Genomic DNA, 14,077 nt, shown 5'->3' with positions numbered 1-14,077 from the left:
GCAACTTATTCCAATGTTGAGCCTCATCTATACTAATTTAGTCAATTTTGTCAAGGTTTTTGAAATTGATTGATAACCACATCATCACAACAAGAAATGGAAACCAACATTAACACTAGCTTAGCCCGAAGGTAGAGAACTCCCCCCTTAAGGGGACTAACTTGAAAAATTGAAAAATTTAAATAGTGATTACTTGGTCTGACTTTAAATACTTTTCATTTTTTTTTCAAGTTGTGCATATGCATCTTACTTACCTGCTTGATTCAATGCTTCTTCAACATTGTCATATTTTCAACAGGTAATTGGACTCCTCTAGCAATTGCCTCCATAGAATACTTTACTGCTTCTAATGCTCTTCCTGGGTAACAAAACCAATCAATTAATATAGCAACACAATCTGATTTTGGGAAAATGGCCTTCTATATAATGTGTTTCCACATCATTACAACCATATCTAGATCATCTCCTTCAATATACACTTTTATTGCCATAACATAATTATCATACAGAGGACAAAATTCATTCTTAGTAATATCTCAAAATGCTTGATGCCTCCTCCACCTTGCGGGAAGTGATAAAGACCTTCAAAAATGGTATTGTAAGTCTTAAAATTAGGAAATATGCCATTAAAAACCATCTCATCCAACAGACGGTCAACAAAATCTACTTGGACCAGGATTTCACGACAAGACATGCCAATTATTGTACTATAAGTGGGTAAATCAGGGAAAATACCATTTTTCCTCATAAACTCCAAATTCCATAAGAATCCTTCATGTTCTTACACTAGTAAAGGATTTTCAGTGTATTTTAGAAGAAGGCCAAATAGGGAAAACACTTCCCGTTACTCATCGTAGACAGATACCTAGATGTCTCCTCAAATGGAGAATATTAATATTTGTGCTTTCTGCACAAACTCAAATTTGTAGTATCCAGGATTTGTATGTCATGTTTATCTTGTGTGAAATTGTGTAGGTTTACATTTTTTACATGGGTAGCTCCCGTGGCGGTGAAAGGTATTTCATAATTAATAGCCATGTGGAGCTACTTTCCTCTATGCTAGGAAGATATGAGTCGGTTTTAACTGTGGCACCTGTGTGATTAAACAATATTGTTTTATTTTTTGCAAATTTCAGTGCTAAATTTATCATCTAATGGCGTGCAGTGACCAACATGCACATTTATCACTCGTTTATACCCATAGCCATTATTTCACAGGCTTCTCTGCAGTTATGTCTAAGGACCAAGAAACTTCTATTTCTGGTGTTTAATCAAATTTGGACCTGGTTGTGTACCATTAATGGATTGGATGTATGGCATATAATAGCTTTAAATGTGATATTGTACTTGATGGTGCTGACCGTTTCTATCGGTAAAACTTGGGGTCGTATCAGTTTTCCCTGATCCATTGCTCCAGCTGCACACGACGCATTCCTAGGACTTCCTACAATCTGAGTCCGGCTTGGCCACACCTTCTTATACTGCTACTGGGGACTCCATAATTGATACAAGTTGTATACATATTGTGTATATTCTTTAGTTTAGTCCGAGTTTTGATTTTGTTTTTGGTGAAATTAATAGGGTTCATTCACGGTCTCATATATTAGCGAGCCTACTATATATTACGGTTGGGGTTTATGGGCATATAGTTTGTTCAGGACAAACTTCTTTAATGGTTTTCTTTTTCCTGTAATTAATGCATTTACTTCGAAGAGGAGAATGTGTTTTTCTTCCTAAAAATTTTAACATGGGTCAAACACATAAGAGTTTTGACTGACTCACCAAGCTTCAACGATGTCGGGATTGGTCCAGTTCCTTCTCGGTGGAAAGGAGTATGCACTGCGGGACAAGATTTAAAATGCAATAGGTCTGTAATTCTTCAACCTATCATGTCTCTATCAAGACCTTGAAAGGGATAAGAAAAAAATTATTTTTTTAGGCATTGGAGGCGTTATTTACTATTTACTCTATGCAAATTAATGAAAATCTTATGCTCATATGAAAGATATATATATTTTTTTTCAATGTTCTTCGCCCACCTCAATTTGAAGGTCGACTCAAAGGTGAGAGTTTTAATATTCTATTTCTTCTACATTGCCTACGATCTCCCATCGCTCTAGTAGCAATGCATACATGTTAGCATCGAGGGTGATCCTCGCCTTCATTCCATCAAGGAATTCCACTGTCGCTTTCACCTGCTTGTGCCTACACAATGCACTGAGAAGACAATTTAACGCAACGACATCCTACCAAAATCCATACTAGTCCATCACCTCGAATGTCATCCTCACGCACTAAGAAAATTCCTATGCTTTCTGATCTGTTCATCAAGGGATGAAAAAATTTGATTATATTCTCCATGATGTAATTAAAAGTTCATTTCATTTTGTTGGAAATGTGTTGATGAATCAAATTATAAGAATGGAAATCTCAAAATTATCTAAAACCATCTTTAATTATCTGTTAATTTTTCTCAGTATATTTCAAATCGATATATAAAGTTTAAGTAAATGATAATTAATATGTAATAAAATAATAATTGATTTACTGCACTGTTGAAAAAATATTCAAAATAATGTGATATTTAACAATCACGATAAAACAAAACAGATAGCAAATGAAATAATTAATTCAATACAAGATGCTTGTTGTGTGCACAAAGCCAATATCACATTTTTATATCACATCAAATAAATCATAAAAAAAACATTAAGGACTGAATAATAAAAATGGTTAGTATGATGTGCAAAAAATTACATTGGCATGCACGCGCATAATAAAGTGATAGAGGAAATACCTTAAGTGTTGCAGAATTTGTATATCTCTTTGTTTAAGAAAATTTATCTCGTGATTGTTTGGTTGAGTAACTTAATTCTTTCTAATCAAATCCGCTATTTGAACAAATTAATCAAGTTATTTCACACGCATGTCCCTCAAATTCTTGAATAGTCCATTTTCAATAATTGCACGCGCATCCTGCTCTAGATCAGAAAGCATAGGAATTTTCAATGCCCATCCAGGGAAGATTCTTCAGAATGTTGCTCACAACCATTTCAATCGGCATCTATCCAAAATTATCTCTCTAAAATACTATAGTGGGCTCCACTCTAGCCATTGAAGTTTTAGTGGGCTCCACTCCGATCAGTGACCTTCCCTTGCCATCCAGCCATTGATTCCATTTTCATTTCTATTCAGCCATCCCTGTACCAGTTTATAGATCCTAATTATCAGACTTCATAACCACCTCCCTCTCTTACTTCAGATCCACTTCCCTAACCAAGTGATGTGCCCATTCAATCCATCCAAAAGAGACGGAAGCTCTCGAACTCACCAACGCTAGATCAAATGAACCGAGGGTAGGGGTTAACAAAAGAACATTGCCAAGGAAGTCCGATTTTTTTTTCATGATCCATCCACAACGAGAGAAAATACATCCCCAGTTGAGCTCAAACAATTTGAACGAGAAAATGATAGCGATATGCAGACAAAGCAGGGTTAGTAATGATTTTTTCTTATTTACAAGCATCCACTGAGAGTGGTCCAAATTGGGCGCTTTGGGGGCTCGAGGCAGCGATGGAGATTGAAACAGGGGCTTCATGGAAGAGGGCACGATAGAATTCCATAAGGAAGAATAAAAGGATAAAGGATCGAGGTTACTGTGCAATGGAGCTTCCATTTTAGATGAATGATTAGGGTTATTGTGCAATGAAGCTTCCATTTTAGATGACCATTTAAATGAAGGATTAGGGTTACTGTGTAATGAATCTTCTTTCTATATTCATGCCCATGGAAGCTGCTGCTAATAAGAGATAAAACTAAATGCAAACAAAATATTGGGGTTACAAGAGTTTCCATACCTACTTCAGATGAAATCATGCTTTCTAGATTTCGAACCTCATACATCTATGTTGAGAGTTCATGAGGCTTGGATAGTTCTTCGATAGTCCATACAATCAATATATTCGATGCAATATGTCTTTCGAGCATTGTTAATTACTTCACGAGCATGCATATACATGAGGCTTGGTGCCATGCCATCAATCTTATTTTGAAATAGAATACCTGGGCCAAGTTGAGTTGAAATTCAATTAGAAAACATTCTCACTTAATAGTTTGCCTCTCCCTTATGGTCGAGGTGGGATCCACACTTTCCTCTTCCTACCATGAGTGTTTAAATATCGTTCTCATTTTCGAGTTGAGTTGAATTGCACTCTACGTCAAAAAAACTTGGGGATCGACAGGAAGTGGGGCAACTGGTTTGGATAATGAAAAGAAGGGATAAACATCGGAAGGCAAAGGTGTGAGACAAAATAAAGTCCTATACAGAAACCACAACAAAGCATAAATTGAATTCTGAGGCCACCCTTAAATTGAATTTCGAGTCTTATCATTGTTGTTGAATTAGGTATAATAAGTGGAACTTATTTTGGTGTGTTGACGAGGAGGGTGTTGAAAATAGCAATAAGAAATGCTAAAATTAGCATTGCTATAGATAGCATTTAAGGATATTCCAATTTTAATTTGTCCTTGAATTAAAATTCGAATTTAGTCTCACCAGCTATTTGAAAAATAATTAATTAATACATCCTAAGTTAATTAGTTGGAGAAATTCAAACATGAAGTCTTTGTGAAGTCATGCAATAGTTATCCCTTTGTTTGAGGAAGTTATCCCTTAATTAAGCAGATAAGGATGAGTTGTAATTAGTTAGCTCAGTTAACTGAGTTAAGTCCAGTTAGATTAGTTCCAAATAGTTTGTGGAACTGATTGTGAGTTCAGTCAATTAATGCATGCATGCATGAAACTAGTGTACTCTAGATAACTGAATATTCTCTCATGAATAACTCATGCATGTTAGTTCAGAAAAAGGCCCAGTTGAGATTAAAGGCAAGGACAATGTACTATCAGTTACAATAATTTTCCTATAAGAAAATCTCTTGCATGTAGAAGGAATTCATTCCTTGAGATTTGCACAGTTTTATAGTGTGTTGGAGCAGTGTGTGAGACCAGTGCCACACAAGGTTATAGCAGGAGCACCCAGGGAAAACAACACAAGGAAATAGGAGGCTTGTAGGACAGAGGGAAATGCATATGAGTTGTTTGGTCTGCCTATGAGCAGTGAGAGGGATTGTACTAAGAGTTGGATAGCTGTGAGAGCTAAAGCTTTGTGTAATCCTGAGATATTTCCACTTGTATGATAATAAATATAGCGGGGTTTTTAGCGGAGGCTTTCCCCATAGTATTCTTCTATGTTTCATGTGTGCATGACTCTTCTTCTCTATTATATGTGTTCTTTTTTTATCTTGCTCAAATCGATTAAGCTTCCACAAGTTTGATAGTAGAAGTAGATCAAGTATTTTGCTTTAGTTACATTACATTATTAGGTGATCTACAGTGAGAATTTCTACATGGTATCGGAGCTAGCTGATCTATAGAGGAATTTCTACACAGTATCAGAGCCAAGTTTATCAGAGCAAAGGTGATCAGAGCTGTGAAAGCATACTGAGAAGGGAAAAGTCGATGTTTGAAGTTCTTGATTGCAGGTACAAAATCGAATTCTTATCACACCTCAAAGTTCACCAATGGCATTCAATGGCTTGAGACTCAAGTATGTACTGGATGGCAGCTCAAATTACATAGCATGGAAGGATTTCATGGAAGCGGTATTAGAAGATAATGGTTTGAAGGATTTCATTGATCAAGAAATCCCAAAGCTAGCAACAGCTAATGCCCAAGAATTGACGGAATGGAATAAATGTGTGGCGAGAGCGAGGACGATTCTTCTGGAGGGAGTTTGAGACCATATTGTGTCGAGTCTCCATCAGAAGGAGAGTCCATTTTCAATGTGGAAGTCATTGAAGGACCTATATCAGAACAACAATGACTAGAGGAAGCTGGAATTGAAGGACAAGCTTCAGAAAATCAAGTGTGAAAAGGGTGACACAATTTCTACATATTTGAACAAGCTCACCACCTACAGAGATGAGCTTGGAAGTGTAGGAATCACGATAGCCGATGATGATATGGTGAGCCTTGCTATCCTTGGTCTTCCTAAGAGCTGGCATAGCTACCAGGACTCAGTGAATGGAAGAGAGAAACTACCAGATTGGGAATGACTGTGGTCAGATCTGATGCAGGAGGGGGTTAGAAGGAGCAGAAAAGATGGTTCTTCATCTAAGCATGATGATGAAGAAAATCTAGCCTTATCTAATAAGGCAAGGAAAGGGAAAGGGAGGGCTTCCCATTCCAAATCAAGTTCTTCCAATGGTGGGAAGAAGATTGAAAAATCTAAAGTGAGATGCTTTAATTGTCATGAGGTGGGCCATTATGCAACTCATTGTCCATTGAAGAAATCCAAGAAGGGATCCTCGAAAGGATCAGAAGGTGGGGCATCGGCCTCTCAGTTCGAATTGGATTTTATCCTCATCACATGCATGGTTTCATTAATTGTGGGTTGTGTTTAGTACCCAGATAGTGGAGCCTCATTCCACATGACTGATGATGAGAGTTTATTCAGTACCTTGGAGGAGAAAGACCTCAATATGCACATAGAGATGGGCGATGATGGAAAGTGCCATGTTTTAGGTGAAGGTATAGTTGTGTTTCAAAGGGAGCATGGAGCTCCTCTCACCCTGATTGATTTAAAGTATGTGCCTGGACTGAAGAAAAACTTGGTATCAGTCGTGATGTTGGAAGATAGAGGTTATGAGGTAGTCTTTAGTAATGGAAAGGCGTTCCTAAGACACATAGCCACAGGTCAGACCAATAGGATTGGGATTCGAGTAAAGAATCTCTACAAGCTAGAGGTAGATGACTGTGCTGTGTTGAGTTCCAAAGCAGAATTGATGCAAAGCCAAGATATTGGCGAGTTATGGCATAGGAGGTTGGGCCACTTGCATCATGGGGCCTTGAAGATAATGCAACAGATTTCTATTGGACTTCCCAAAGATAAACTTGAGCAAGTGGACACATGCAAAGGTTGTACCTTGGGTAAGTATGCAAAATATCCCTTTCATGATCGAGACAGTCGAGTTGAAGCAATCTTGGAGTCAGTTTATACAAATGTGTGTGGACTATTCTCAACAGCCTCCACTGCTAAACAAAGGTATTATATGATTTTCATTGATGATTTTTCTCATAAATGCTGGATCTATATCATGCAGAAGAAGGATCAAACCTTCTCAAAGTTTTGTGAGTTCAAAGCTTTGGTTGAGAAAGAATCAGGGAAGAAGATCAGGGCCTTGAGAAGTGACAATGGTGGAGAGTATGTCTCTCAATAGTTTAAGGACTTCTGTGCAGCTGAAGGAATTAAACGGGAGCTGATGAAACCTCACAACCCATAGCAGAATGGGGTGGTTGAGAGGAAGAATAAAATGATTGTGGGGACAGCTCGGGCGATGCTGCATGACCAAGGCCTACCACTTCATTTGTGGGCTAATCCATGCAACATAGTGGTCTATTTGTAGAATAGAAGCCCGCATCACATACTTGGGATGAAGACATCAGAGGAAGCTTTCTCCGGGAAGGGACCAGATGTGAGTCACTTCAGGATCTTTAGCTCATCGGTTTATTGCCATGTGACCAAGGATGCCCAGAAGAAACTTGAGCTGACAGTTGAGTTGGTGATACTTGTGGGGTACACTGATACACCCCACAACTATCGAGTGTATTTTCCTACTAGTCAGAGGATATTGGTTCGCAGAGATCTTAATTTTGATGAGCAGAAGGCCATGCAAGTTTCCCCTGAGAGGGAGCTCCAACTACAGGCTATGGAGGAACTTTTGGTTCCTAAGGAGGAGGAGCCTCAGACTGATGCAGAGTAGCCGCACACAGAGGTTCCAGGAGTGGAGACATCCACTCAAGCAGAGTCTTCTAGAGATGGGTGGAAGCACACGAGAGAAGATGACAGATTGTTGTTGGATGCGAGAGAGAATGTGGGAGAACCATATTCTCAGCATAGACAAAGGAGGTCACCTGATAGGTACACTAGATACATGGCCCTTGTTGGGGAATGTGTTGAGACTGAGCCATCTTCCTTTGAGGAAGTAGTGTAGCAGCCAATTTGGATTGATGCTATGGTGGAAAAGTATGACTCCATAGTTCAAAACAGTGTTTGGGATGTTGTTACAAGACCAGAGAACAAGTCACTTGTGAGTTCTTGTTGTCTTTACAAAGTAAAGCAAGCTGCTGATGGTAGTGTGGAGAAACATAAGGCAAGGTTTGTTTCCCGTGGTTTTTCACAGGTCGATGGGATTGACTATGATGAGACCTTTTCTCCTGTAGCAAGGTACTCATCTATTAGATCGATGTTGGCACTATTAGCACAAATGGGTTGGAAGATCCATCAAATAGATGTGAAGACTGCCTTCCTCAATGGAAAGATTGAGGAAGAGGTGTACATAGAGCAGCTTGAAGGTTTTGAGACCTTCGATCATGAGTCACATGTGTGCCAACTCAAGAGAGCTTTGTACGGCCTGAAGCAAGCACCTTGTGCTTGGTACACCAGGATCGACAACTACTTCACCAAGTTGGGCTTCACAAAGAGTGAAGCAGATGCAAACTTGTACCACATCATGGTGGAAGGTAATCAGTTGATCGTTGTTCTTTATGTTGATGATCTGATATTAACAGGTGATGATTAGTTTATCATGTCTTGCAAGGAGGACCTTGCAAGAGAGTTCGAGATGAAAGACATGTGTCTCATGCACTACTTTCTAGGCATGGAAGTGTGGTAGAAGGATGGGAAGTTGTTTGTGTCTCAAGGCAAGTATGCTAATGAGATACTCAAGAGATTCCACATGGAGAAGTGCAAGCCCATGTAGACTCCTCTAGCACGTGACTAGAGGAAGGAGGATGCTACTTCAGGAGAAGTAGTAGAAGCCACTATGTATCGACAGCTTGTGGGTTCATGATGTATTTAGTGAACACACGACCAAATTCTTGCTATGAGGTGAACCAACTGAGCCAAGCTATGGTTCAGCCTACCAAGCTATTTTGGAAGGCAACGAAGCATGTTTTGAGATACCTCAGAGGCACATCTCAGTATGGATTATGGTACAGACGATTAGAGGGAGTGAAGCTATAGGGCTTCACAGATGCGGATTAGGCAGGGATTCCATTAGATTGGAAGAGCACATCAAGAGGAATTTTCAACCTTGGTTCAGCTGCAATTTCCTGGTACAACAGGAAACGGAGGTCAGTTGCACCCAGCTCAGCAGAGGCTGAATACATGGCTACAAGTCAAGCAACGTGTGAGGCCATTTGGATGCAGAAAATTCTAGTTGGTTTTTTTGATCAGAGGATGGATCCAATTGTGATCTATTGTGATAATAAGAGTTGCATCAAACTCTCTGAGAATCCTGTATTTCATGACATGTCCAAGAATATCGACATTTGGTATCATCATCTCAGAGATTGTGTGGCGAGGAGGATCATGTTGTTGCAGTATATTTCGACTGGGGAGGAAGATGCTAATAATTTTACTAAGGCATTGTCAAAGTGTAAATTTGAGTTCCATAGAGACAGGATCGGGGTGGCAGATAATCCATTTCTTTTTGAGTGGGAGTGTTGAAAATAGCAACAAGATATGCTAAAATGAGCATTGTTATAGATATCATTTCAGGATATTCCAATTTTAATTTGTCCTTGAATTAAAATTGAGAATTAAAATTCGAATTTAGTCTCACCAGCTATTTGAAAAATAATTAATTAATTCATCTTGAGTTAATTAGTTGGAGAAATTCAAACATGAAGTCTTTGTGAAGTCATGCAAAGATTATCCCTTTGATTGAGGAATTTCTCCCTTAATTAAGGAGATAAGGATGATTTGTATTTGAGTTGTAATTAGTTAGCTCAATTAACTGAGTTAAGTCCAATTAGATTAGTTCCAAACAATTTGTGGAACTGATTGCGAGTTCAGTCAGTTAATGCATGCATGCATGAAACTAGTGTACTCCAGATAACTGAATATTCTATCATGAATAACTCATGCATGCCAGTTCAGAAAAAGGCCCTGTTGAGATTAAAGGCAGGGACAGTGTAATATTAGTTGCAATAATTTTCCTATAAGAAAATCTCTTGCATGTAGAAGGAATTCATTCCTTGATTTGCACAGTTTTACAGTGTGTGAGACTAGTGTCACACAAGGTTACAGCAGGAGCACCCAGGGAAAACAACACAAGGAAATAGGAGGCTTGGAGGACAGAGGGAAAGGCATATGAGTTGTATGGTCTGTCTATGAGCAGTGAGAGGGATTGTACTGAAAGATAGATAGTTGTGAGAGCTAAATCTTTGTGTAATCTTGAGATATTTCCACTTGTATGATAATACAGATAGCGGGGTTTTTAGCTGAGGCTTTCCCTAGAGTATTCTTTTGTGTCTCATGTGTGATTTATTCTTCTTCTCTATTATATGTGTTCTGTTTGATCTTGCTCAAATTAATTAAGCTTCCGCAAGTTTGATAGTAGAAGTAGATCAAGTATTTTTCTTTAGTTACATTGCATTATCAGGTGATCTACAATGAGAATTTCTATAGAGGGTTCATACCTAAGTGTAAAGTATGACATGTTAAGGTTATTGGACATCAAAATGACCTCAAAAGTATATTGTTAGTGTACTCTTTACAATTTATTTTTTTAACTATAAATAATCAACAATATTTTCTAGATCCATTTTAATTTCCAATCTACCAAGCCTTAAGAGGGATTAAATCTCTTTTCACTCTAAATAAGGTTTACAAATCAATAAATTTGATCCCTCTCTACCTTGGTGTTAAAATGGATCTAGGTTGGTTTAATTCCCCCCTTTAAATAATTTATATTCCACATGAATACCATACAATGGGTCAATACCATGGACCATTTTTATTTTTATTTTTATTTTATTTTTATAGGGTTATTTTTATTATTATTTACATTACATTAATGTTTTTATTTAATTTTTATTTTGATGTAATTTGACTTAGTCAAAATGTTAAACATTACATTACAACATCTCTATCGTCCCAGTTTGGAGAGCATCTCTCAGTGCAATAACTCATTGTTTACATAGTCCATAATTCAATATGTCACCATATAAGTATCAATATGTCTTAGAGAATAGTTACATTTCAAAAATCGTCAAAACATCTGATATAATATCGAAGAGTTATGAAGATAGTATCTAAGGCCAACAAATTATATATTCTAAGATATTATGAGTTGAAAAGCTAACATAAAAACATGTACATTATCAAGAAGATAAATCTGTCCATCAAAACTAGAAGCCCGAAAGCATAAAATCGATCTAATAGATATCATCAACATCCCTATGTCAATGTCCTTGAAAGACCATCCTACAAGATTTAAATAAGTGCATAAATCAAAATCGTAAACTGTGTCAACAAAAACCACCTCCAGAATGAAATCATCGAATGCGAAGCACCGAATGAATCATATATAGGAGAATTGACCTTTTCATTGTATATTGTTGTTTGCAAAGTATAAATAGTATATCTCACCAAATAGCATCTTGAGACCATCTTTTGACAGCTTGTCAACAACAATGTTGAATTCCCGGTGTGTATGAGAAAAAGTCACCTCCTTGAATTGTTTAATAATCACCCGGATCCTCCTCATCCAGTTGTATAAAAGAGGCAGATTGAAAGATGTATTTTTTGTTGCCCAATCCACCCCCATCTAGGAGTCATCAAATACCTCCAACATCTCAATATCAAACCTTTGAGCACAATATAATAATCCCTAGAGAGAAAGAACTTTTGTGCAGGTATTAGACCCCTTGCTGCCATTCCAACTAAAATGATACATTGTACCCAGTAAAAAGGATATGTATGCACCACATCTGCACATCACCTCCTTTGCGGCTCCATCAAAAAAACCCACATGGAATATTATATGAGAAAGACAAAGGAGCGATATGTCTCACCGATGATAATTTGCCTCCAAACCCCACTTCTATGTAAAATGCTACAATCCTAATGCACCAACTCCTAATATTAGGATTAATGTTCTCAAATATTAAAGAATTGTGACTCCTCCAAATACTCCACATTATATATAATGGAAGAGGACCAAACTCCATGTTATATATAATCCAATCTCGAAGGCAGTCTTCCACTAAAGAGAAATTCCAATCCACTTACATATTCAACAAATTTAAAACTCCAATCCAAATCGATTTGGAAAATGAACACCTTAAAAATAGCAACCTTACCTAATGGGAAGACACTTCAAAGGTAAAAATGGATCACGATAGCCTTAAATACTTTTTGGAACAAATATTATCTTTTTAATGGCAACAAAATTGGATAAGAAAGATATTGGGTTATGACTTTGAAATCATCTACAAAAAAGGGGAGCAAAATGTTGTTGCAGATGCACCCTCAAGAAAGGATGAGGATATGGAAGCATTGTTCTATTTCATTTCTATTATCCAACTTGGATAAATAATTGAAGCAACAGTTGAATCGAAGAATGACAAAGAGGTGTGGGAACTCATTTAAAATTTGCAGCAAGATCCCAATACATCTGATACATTTATTTGGAAAATTGATTCATTATGTTACAAATATCATTTATATCTCTGTAATAATTCCGTACTCAAACAAAATATTCTTTTGGAATTGCACATCTCCCCTTTAGGAGGGAACTCAGAATATTGTGCCAAAAAATACCTCATAACCTACACTTGTATTTCCTTCAAGGACAATAAACATTTTCCATTGATATCCATAATTTCCCATATGGTGTTCTTGCCTTCTCTTAGAGGCATAATTATGAATGAATTTCATATTCTTGTATCCCTCAATGATCCAAATGGCCCGACTCTTCAGTTGCCATTCCTCCTCTTGGAAATTAAGAATTTCCCTTTTATGCCATTCGAGAGAAGTATCCTAAAGTGTTGAGCTACTGATAAATAATATTTATGGGATGGATATGTCATTATAATGCTAATTTTCAAATTGATCTCTTCAATTTCTTTTAAATGACTCTTTTTCTCAATCTAAACCTAGTTACAAATAGTCTCCTTGAGTGTCTAGAGCTTATTCCCAATAAGTTCGAGGGGAGAGGTGATCGAAGGATCAAAGCCTCACGCCCAAATTGTGTGAACCATTGTATCAAATCTAGGGATTTTTAACCAATGGTGATTAAACTTAAAGGGAATACCTTTCCATTCACTATAAGCCTACCAATGTAAGATGATATGGTTATGATCTGATAACCCCAAAGGAATAACCCATGAACAGATAATTCCAAGGCATTCAACCATATTTTAAAAGTTTACAAAGGCTTTCCTATCACCTTGGCCTAGGTTGTCTGGCTAGAAAGAAATGAAAATAAAAATAAAAATTGAGAACAAGGACACTCTACCCTTCAAGTGCACTTTCCAAAGTCTGAATATCTTAAGCACTTTTCCCCAATTCTCCTCCACCCCTCATCATGCTCAGACCTCTGATATGAACATAAACACTCAAATTCCATGGGTATTTTTTGATGGAGCCTCCCAAAAATATCCACTTGGAAGAAGAGCATGGAGCTTAATCTACCTCACACAAAATCACTTCCTCAGCTTCAAATCTAGTACTGATCATTCTTCAAACAACCATAGTGAACTCACTTCCCCTACATTGGTTCTACTACTTGCTCTTGAAAAAGGAATTTCTCAAATACAAGTCCTAGGGGATTCCCTCCTCGTATTCCAATGGATGAAAGGTGATGTTGAGATAATAAAATTCTTGTCATGACCCTTGTGTATACAGGGAAAATAATACAGAAGCTGATAAGCTATCCAAGGGTGGCTTGGAGTTGCAAGAAGACGCTTGGGGGATCAAGGAATCCCAAGATAAAAAAACTTTTTATTTTCATCAATCATATTTTTAGGATTCTAATTGTGCCTAAGCTAAGCTACCGTGAAGACCTTAATTTTTTTTTTTGAATGCTACAAAGAGAAAATGTGTGGTTTATGTTGATGTTTCTGCTACACTATGGTACTGATGTTTCTTAGTTATAGTTGTTGATAAAGAGACACTGTAGCCCCTAGAACAACAATAGCTTCATGTAATTTTTTATTTTTTGGCTCCAC

The 14,077-nt window shown here is 37.4% G+C and overlaps 1 pseudogene; it reads right to left on the bottom strand.

Moving 5' to 3' along the window:
* Nucleotides 1-204: 204 nt before the first annotated feature.
* LOC149263094 (uncharacterized) overlaps nt 205-14,077 on the bottom strand; it is a 68,652-nt pseudogene continuing 54,779 nt past the window's right edge.

The sequence above is a fragment of the Pinus tabuliformis genome, chromosome 6 (genome assembly GCF_031772625.1).
Source record: "Pinus tabuliformis cultivar Carrire ecotype Pingquan chromosome 6, CPIR1, whole genome shotgun sequence".
In the NCBI taxonomy this organism is placed as follows: domain Eukaryota; kingdom Viridiplantae; phylum Streptophyta; class Pinopsida; order Pinales; family Pinaceae; genus Pinus; species Pinus tabuliformis.
Note: the sequence above shows the minus strand (reverse complement) of the source record. Positions and strands in the feature narration are given on the sequence as shown.